Source organism: Chrysochloris asiatica, unplaced genomic scaffold (assembly GCF_000296735.1).
Source record: "Chrysochloris asiatica unplaced genomic scaffold, ChrAsi1.0 scaffold00040, whole genome shotgun sequence".
NCBI classification, from domain to species: Eukaryota; Metazoa; Chordata; class Mammalia; order Afrosoricida; family Chrysochloridae; genus Chrysochloris; species Chrysochloris asiatica.
Window position 1 is genome coordinate 7,414,870 of NW_006408558.1, and position 9,440 is coordinate 7,424,309.

Genomic DNA, 9,440 nt, shown 5'->3' on the forward strand with positions numbered 1-9,440 from the left:
TGTTCATGAGGGATATTGGTCTATAATTTTCTTTCTTAGTGACATCCTTCCCTGGTTTTGGTATGAGGGTTATGCTTGCTTCATAAAAAGTATCAGGGGTGGTCCTTTTTGTCTTCAACTGAAACTCAGATCCTTGTGAGTTCTCAGCCGGCTAGATTTCCCTACTTTCCACCCACCTGTAGCCATGTGATTGAGACTCCGCCACCATGTTCAAGGTGCGCTTGGTACAGGGCTCCATTCTCAAGAAAGTGTTAGAGGCACTGAAGGATCTCATCAATGAGGCCTTCTGGGACATCAGCTCAGCGGTGTAAACCTACAGAGTATGGATTCGTCCCATGTCTCCCTTGCACAGCTTACTCTGCGCTCCAAGGGCTTCCATACCTACTGCTGCGACCACAACCTAGTCATGGGTATGAACCTCACCAGCATGCCCAAAATACTGAAATGTGATGGCAATGAAGACATCATTACACTAAGGGCTGAAGATAATGCAGACACCTTGGCCCTAGTATTTGAAGTGCCGAACCAAGAAAAAGGTTCAAACTATGAAATGAAGTTAATGGATTTAGATGTTGAACAACTTGGAATTCCAGTAAGGATGCCTTCTGGTAAATTGGCACGTATATGCCGAGATCTCAGCCATATTGGAGATGCTGTTGTCATTTCCTGTGCAAAAGATGGAGTGCAAGTGGAGAACTTTGGAAATGGAAACATTAAATTATCACAAACAAGTAATGTTGATAAAGAGGAGGAGGCAGTTATCATAGAGATGAATGAACCAGTTCAGCTAACTTTTGCACTTAGATACCTGAACTTCTTTACAAAAGCCACATCATTGTCTCCTACAGTTATACTCAGTATATCTGCTGATGTACCCCTTGGTAAGATAATAAATTTGCCTATCTTGGTTTTTAGGTAGCTGTGATACTCTTTAATAATTAACTATATTACTGTCTTTCAGTTGTAGTGTATAAAATTTCTGATATGGGACACTTAAAGTAATATTTGGCCCCCAAGATTGCAGATGAAGAAGCATCTTAGACACACTTAAAATCCAAGAAAATTAACAAAGCTCTTTGAGAATTGCTTGAGATACAACCATATATACTTCACCAAATTTGTACCTCTGAATACATATGTAGTTATTTTCTGTAAATAACCTAATTTTTTCTCTACTCTATAAAATTTGTCTAAAGAATAAAAGTCCAAAGTCAAATCTGCTCTTGTTAACCTAGAAATATTTCTGTCTTATCTAGAAGTACTCTTAGGCTTTTTATAATAAAAGGGTCTTAACTAAATACAGTTTTAAAATTAAAAGTGTTTTCAATTTAAATAAAGTTATCTGAATTTCAAATGTCACAAGACTGTGCCTTCATTTGGATCACCACTGTTATAAGTATCCTAGGGACTATTCAGCTAAGTCTATTCTTCCATGTAAATGTGTTTATTTTTAATGTCTAGAAAGTCTGATAAAAATAAATTATGGAGATAACAAAACAAAAATATTTCAAATACAATAGAGTGTAAACCTGTGGTAGCTTAGATACTTTGGGGATTCACATGCCAAACTTAATTTATTTTGGTATTCCCAAGTTGAGCTCAAGTAATGAATATGGAAAAGAGAACAAATAAATGACATTTTATCATTTTAATTGGCAAAATTAAGAGAAGTTTGGTGTATCCAAAGTTTATGGGCTTTATAAGACTAACATCTAAGTATTCTTGTTTGGAGCTTCTTTGAAGAGTGTTAGTTAGATCCAACCAAGAAATTGCCAGTTGAGAAGGACAACTAGTAAGAATATATTCAGTTACTTTGCTGCAAGATTACAAATTGGCATGCTGTGTATTGAGAATTGCTTTATCATTGTTTTTTTTTCCAGTGAATTTTATATTTGGTAGCTTAAATGAATTTGTTCTTGTAGTATTTGGACTGAATTTTTGTTATTGGACATTAAAACTCGCTATATCCTGTAGGTAACTAAAATTTTGCATATCGTGTGCCTGTGTGGGAGAATTGGCTGCAAAGGGACTGGCTGGAACTTTTGGGGGGTGACAGAACAGATCTAGATTATGCGCATGGTTCTAGGACCAGTACGTATTTGTTAAAACTCCCCGAACTGTACTTTATTGTATGTAAGTTAAACTTTAATAAACCTGACTTTAAAAAAAACAAAAACAAAAAAGTATTAGGAAGTTTTCCATCCTCCTCTATATTATGGAATAATTTGAGTAGAATTGGTGACAGCTCTTCCCTGAATGTTTGGTAGAACTCACCAGTGAATCAGTAGCTTATAGTTTTGAAAATATCTCCAAGCTTTCCTTCTAACACACCTCTGGCTGGACTTGACCCTCCTACCTTTGATTAGCAAACTTAACCATTTATGCTACCCAAGGATTGTCCTCATGGTACTGTTGTTAAGTACCATTGAGTCAGTTCTGACTCATAGAGATTCTGCTTAGAGTAACTGGTGGTGAGGAGTCTAGTGCTGATCCTACAATGCCTCACCAGGATTCTGCTTGTGATGTTGTTGTTGTTAAGTGCCGTTGAGTTAGTTCCAAACCATAGCGACCCTGTATAGGGTTTCCAAGGAGCAGCTGGTGAGCTTGAACTGCATACCTTACAGGCCAGCACATTAACCCACAACACCACACGAGGACTCCCCTCATGGTATGTTGTTGTTAAGTGCCTTCGAGTTGGTTCCGACCCATAGCGACCCTGTACAGGGTTTCCGAGGGTGTAAATCTTTACGGTAGTAGAAAGCCTCATCTTTCTCCCGCGGAGCAGCTGGTAATTTCGAACCGCTGACCTTAAGGTTCGCAGCCCGATTCGTAACAACCTGGACTAAAACAAGGATATTACAACTCCAGGAAAAGAATATTACATTAAGAGTAGGATAACTATATACTTCCTTTTTACTTTTCTTACAAACTTTTTCATCTTTCACCTGCCTTGTTTCAAAAGCTTTTAGGCTGTATCATTAAGACAAGCATGCTTTGTCGAGTCTCAGCTTGTCTTTCAGTTCCCTCGAGGTTCTATGAACAGTAGATGGCCATAATGTATTGAAAAGGATCTTTAAAATTAAAAATTGAAACACAGCTAGAAAGCACCAATAAGGCAGAGTTTTGGGGATAAGCAATGGGTAAGAGTTTCTCTCAGAGATAGAATTAGATGAGCTTGTTTCTTCTTCGATATCTGTATTTCTAATTTTCCCTTTGACACTTGTCATTACACAAAAATGTGGTCATTATTACTCTCAGATTTGTCCTGGATCTTCTGGTAGGGGGTGTACATTTTCTTCTCCCTACTTCAACACAATAGTCAGAAAGTAAGGAACTTACTCTCAGTGATGGCCAGCAGGCTCATTGCAATCAGTCATCATCCTTCTTCTAATATTCTTGGGCGCTGTGATGATTAGTTATATGTGTTTTACTTTGCCAGGTTATGGTGCCCAGTTACTTGGTCAACCACAAGTCTAATGTTGCTGGCTGTGAAGATGTTTTATTGATGTAGTTAATATTTAAAATCAGTTGAGTCAAAGTAAAGATTGCCCCTAAAAATGTGAATAAGACTCATTCAATCAATTGAAGACCTTAAGAGCCAAAAACAGAGGTTTCCAGAGAAAAGAAATTCTGCCTTAGGATTCTAACATAGATACCTTGCCAGAATTTCCAGTCTGCCAACTGGCCTAAGAATTTTGGATTTGCCAGTGTCCACAATCATGGGAGCTAATTCTTCAAATCTCTATCTCTGTATCACTCTCTCTTGAGAACTCTAATATGGAACCGATGAATGAGTACAAAGAGAGCCCTTTTTGGACTGATTTTCAAATAATCCTAAAACTAAATGCAGACAAGGAATTGACGAGGTTGCCATGGACTGACAACAATTTGGAATGAAGAAAAATGTGTGCCCTGTTTTGTCACACTCAGAGATGAGAAGAAACCTGTGGAATTTTTGGAGTAAATGACTGAAGGATACCCATAGAACAGTAAGTAGGTGTCTTTTGGCCACATTTATGGGATGCACATGGGGAATTCTGCAATCTTTGAAGGTCGGGCTCTTTCTTATTCTTTATGAGCTTACCCATGTAATGCCAACACTTGACTGCTCTGAATATATTCCATACTCAAGGATGGTGCTTTGAATGCTTCCCAAGTGGTAGACTTTGGCTGTCCAGTCACAAAGCCTGGGGGTTTATAAGGCCAAGTGTCTATCAATGTGCCAGAATCAGCGATGACATTCACATAAACATTCCTTGAAAAAAACTGAACACAATGAGCAAAATGTCACCCAAATAAATGCATTTTACATACTTCAAATACATTTATATGACATTTATAGGAAGTACCTAAAGTCTACCACCCATCTGTCAGTTGGTCGTACTGTGGTTGGCTTATGAGTTGCTGTGAAGCTGGAAGCTGTACCACCAGTATTTTCAATACCAACAGGGTCACCCCTAGTAGACAGGTCTTAGTGGAGCTTCCAGACTAACACAAGTAAGAAGGAGAGGCAGGCCACTGCTGAATAGAGTTATCCACTGAAAACATATGAATAGTGTCAAATATAGTGCTGGAAGATGAGCCCTCTAGGTTGGAAGACACTCAAAGTATGATTGAAGAACTTCCTCCTCAAAGTAGAGTTTACATTAATGAAGTGAATGGAACAAAGTTTTTGAGACCTTCATTTGCTGATGGGGTACAATTCAAGATGGGAAGAAACAGCTGCAAATAGCCATGAATAATTACAGTGTAGAATGTACAAAATATGAATCTAGGAAAATTGGAAGACATAAAAAATGAAGTAAAATAAATGAAGATCAATTTCCTAGGCACTGAAATGGACAGGTACCAGCAGTAATGAATCCGAGGAGGAAACAAGTGAGCTGAGCAAAAAATTGTTGTAGCACTGGAGTCCCTCATTAGTCTATGCTAAGCTATTTGGAAGACAGCTATCTAGTCAATTGATTAGAAAAGATCCATATTTTGCTTACTCCAAAGAAAGATGACTCTACAGAATGTGGAAATTGATGAACAATATCATTAATAGCATATGCAAGGAAAAATTTTCTGAAGATAATTAAAAATCATTTGCAGCAGTACATTGACAGGGAGTTGCCAGAAATTCAAGCTGGATTCCAAAAAAATGTGTAACAAGGTATCATTGTTGATATCAGATGACTCTTGGCTGAAAGCAGAGAATATCAGGAAGGTATTTACTTGTATTTTATTGACAATGTAAAAGCATTCAATTATGTGGATCATAATAAACTATGGACAGTATTGTGAAGAATGCATATTCCAGAACCCTTGATTGTGTTGTATATAGACCAACATGCAGTCAGAATAAAGGAATACTGAATGGTTTGAAATCAGGAATGTTATGTGTCAGTGTTATATCCTTTTACTATCTGTATCTGAGCAAATAATCTGAGAAACTGGATTACATGAAGAAGAAACTGGCATCTGCTTTGGAAGAAGACTCATTAACAACCAGGATATGCAGATGACACAATCTTGTTTACTGGAAGTGAAGAAGACTTGAAATGTTTACTGATGAAGATCAAAACCTACTGGCTTCATTATGGATTCCACCTCAATATCAAGAAAAAAATGTCTTCACAATTGTACCAATAAAAAACATCATGATTGAAGTTGTCAGAGTTCATTTTGCTTGAATTCAAAATCAATGCTTACGGAAGCAGCAATCAAGAAATTAAAAGATGTATTGTATTGAGGAAATCTGCTGACCAATGACTTCTTTTAAGTGTTAAAGAGCAAAGCTGTCACTGTGAGAACTAAGATGCACCTGGCCCACACCATGGTAATTTCAATCAATCACCTCATATATTTATGAAAGTTGGACAATGAATAAGGAAGAAAGTAGAAGAATTGATGCCTTTGAATTATGGTGAAGGAGAATATTAACAGTATCATAGACTGCCAGAAGAACAAACAAATCTTTCTTGAATGAAGAACAGCCAGAATGCTCCTTAGAATTGAAGATGTCAAGGCTTTGTCTCTCATACTTTGGACATGTTGTTAGGAGAGACCGGTCCCCGGAGACGAACATCATGCTTGGCAAACTGGAGAGTCAATGAAAAAGAGGAAGACCCCCAACAAGATAGATCAACACAGAAGCAGCCTCAATGGGCTGAAATGTAAAAACCATGAGGATGGTGCAGGACCTGACAGTGTGTCTTCTGCTGTACATAGGACTGAACAGCAACAACAACAACCTAAAATAATGATTTCTTCTATCTTGCGCAAATGTACTATGGCTTCTTTAAAGAACCATATGACTACCACAACCACCAATGTCTGGTATATAATAAGTCCTTGACAATTTCTGATACCTGAATTAACTAATATGTTAAAATAGTCATGTAACTTGGGTCAGCGATTCCCTACTTCCCAGACTAAATGATAAAGATGTTACATGTATGAACTGAGAACACCCTGATCTATTTTATCAGATATCTTCATATGTAAGTCAATAATTGGGGGTGGGGGTGGGGGTAGGAAATCCCTGGGTCTAAAATCAAATAGAAACCCAAGACTTAAAATCTGACTTGTTAAAAAATGGCTTGGGGGCTGGGGTCTGACTTCCTCTGAGGTCACAGGGAGGGGAATCACCACCAGCATCAGTTCAAGGTTGATTCCTAAAGTCAGACATAGCTTTACCCACCAACATTCCTTTCCAAATCTAACACCAACCATTCCTCCTACAGTACTTTCTACTCAACGGGTGCAATAATTTATTGCAATGGCCACACAGTATTCAGATGCCCTAGTCACAGTTGTGAGATTCATTGGGAAATTTCTAGGTTACATTTTAGAATCACAAATGCTCAGGACACACTCTTTTCAGGCAGAACAGCCTCTTCGCCATATCTGCACTCAAGTCTTTTCCTTGGCCTCTCAGCGATGGATCCCTTGGTCTCTGCTCTGCTCCCCAAATGTAAAGCTCTTCCAAGCCTGCTGCGGAATGTCCAAAGGTCATACCACTCCACCATAAGCTCTAGCCATAAGGCACTTGACTCCAGCTCCATGTTCAGCAAACCTAGATCCCCAGTATAGTGTCTGGAGGTACCCCACTCGACAAGTGACCTCCTGCCCAAAGACACTCTGCTTTACATGCTCCATGGGTTGGGAAGCTCCCTGCTCTCTCTGTTTCTCTCGCTCTTGATTTTGCTGCTGTGACTGTTCCTCTGCTATGCCTATTGCTCTCTGTCCCTGGGTCAAGGTATTTAATGTGCTCAGGTCTCAGGGTCCAAAAGACATGTTCCACTTCTGGCCCTCCCTACTTGGTGGTAGAGAGACGCTCCACTTCTCTTTCTGAGAGGACTAATTTTATACCCACATTAGAGTTCAAAGTTTTTACCATCACAATTAACCCTGTCAACAATCATCCATAACGGACACATATAATCTTATCAGCATTTTCTCCCACCTTTTCTTACCCAGACACATCAGAGAAAACAGTTGTTTAATGGGACTTGCAAAAACTAGGGGTAGAGGAGCCATATGAAATAATTTGCTTCGCTACACCTGTCGTTAACAATTGGTAAGACTTCAATTTCTTTATCTCTAAATCAGGGGTGGGGGATGTCCAGTGTTACATGGGGGATGTCCCGTGTTATTATTGTTGTTGTTAAGTGCTGTTGAGTCAGTTCCGACTCATAGTGAACCTGTATAAGGTTTCCCAGGAGCAATTGGTGAGTTTGAACAGCCAAACTTGTGGTTCAAACCAACCTTGTGGTCCAGTGCTTTATCCCACAGCACCACACCAGGACTTCTTATAAGGCCCACAGAATCACTTGGTCTAGCTCAACCAAAGCAACTGCAGTTACAGCCATCACATTAGGGACGAGTTCATTAAATGTTTGACCAAATATAGCAGGTTTATTTTTAAGCTGATAATTTTTGTCTGGCTTGCAAAGATGTTATAAATTTTCACAGAAAAAATGTTCCCCACCCCTGTTCTAAATGGAAAGACTTAGCTTGAACATTCTATTCTTCTGTGTACCACGTAATCTTACACAAACCCAAAATACACTGCTGACTCATAACCACCCCGTGTGTTACAGAGTAGCCCTGCTCCATAGGGTTTTCTTGGTTGCAATCTTAATGGAAGCAGATGGCCAAGAATTTCGTCCACAGTGCTGTTCGGTAGGCTAGAACTGACAACCTTTAATCTTAGAGAAATACATTATCAACAAGTAGGTCTTGACTGACTGTCAAGGGGAAATATCAAAGTACGGTGATGATAGAGCCCAGAAGTGGCTGCCAAGTTTAAAGGGGGCGATTCAAGTTTATGACAGACTCTTCAATGCAGAAGCATCTTGGAGCAAATTATAGAAAGTGTTAGCAGGCTCTCTTATTTAAATCCTGTTAGAGGCTTTTTATTCAGCCTTCAAACACTCCTAATAAACTTTCTGAGTTCTGTTACTAGAACCTCAAGGCAAAGATTATACCTCCCACAGCTCCTAGATTTCCTAAATTATAGAGAAGTGGGTGTGGTTCTGTAGAGATAAGGATATGAAGAGGAGCTGAACTTCCCCAGGGAGAATCAGTGTCTGCTGTAGTACGGATTATTTGATGAAGGGAAAGGAGACAGAATTGGAAAGCCATGACTGCTGAGGCCTGCTTAAGGCATTGGAGATACCCAAATCAGTGGTGTGTACTTTAAGAAACTCTATAATCCTTTCTCCTCTTACTCTCCTCCCTTCCCAACCTGATTCTGCCCACTTGAAAAAATCTTACTTGGCAAATTAAGATGGAATCTTTGGTGAGGTGCGATGGGAAGAATTCCTTGCGATCTGAAATGAGCATGGTGGTAGCAGTGGGGGTGGGAAACAAAACAAAAACAGTTGCTGTGGATTCAGCTCTGATTCATGGCAACATTCCCTGTGACAGAGTAAAACTGTGCCCCATAAAGGTTCCAATGACATTTTTCTAATGTAGATCACCAGGCCTTTGTTCCAGAGAATGTGTGTGGATTCAACCCTCCAACTTTCAAGGAGCAGTCAAGAGCACTTTAACTATTTGCACCACTAAAGGGACTCTGGGATGGAAATATTGTTCAAGTTTTGTCCAGTCGGTTCCAACTCATAGTGGCCCTGTGTAAGGTTTCCAAGGAGTAACTGATGGGTTTGAACTTCTGATCTGGTGACTCACAGTCCAGTGCTGATCCTACAGTGCCACACCAAGAATGTTGTTGTTATTAAGTGTCGTTGAATAAGTTCCAACCCATAGCGACCCTGTATAGGATTTCCGAGGAGCAGTTGGTGAGCTTGAACCTCCGACCTTGCAATTCAAATGCTCCGACCCATAGCGACCCTGTACAGGGTTTCCGAGGATGTAAATCCTTACGGGAGTAGAAAGCCTCATCTTTCTCCCGCGGAGCAGCTGGTAGTTTCGAACCGCTGACCTTTAGGTTC

At 39.6% G+C, this 9,440-nt stretch overlaps 1 pseudogene; it reads left to right on the top strand.

The window, feature by feature from the left end:
- The first annotated feature begins 206 nt into the window (after positions 1-206).
- Positions 207-1,041, top strand: LOC102836163 (annotated as a pseudogene).
- The last annotated feature ends 8,399 nt before the right edge of the window (positions 1,042-9,440 follow it).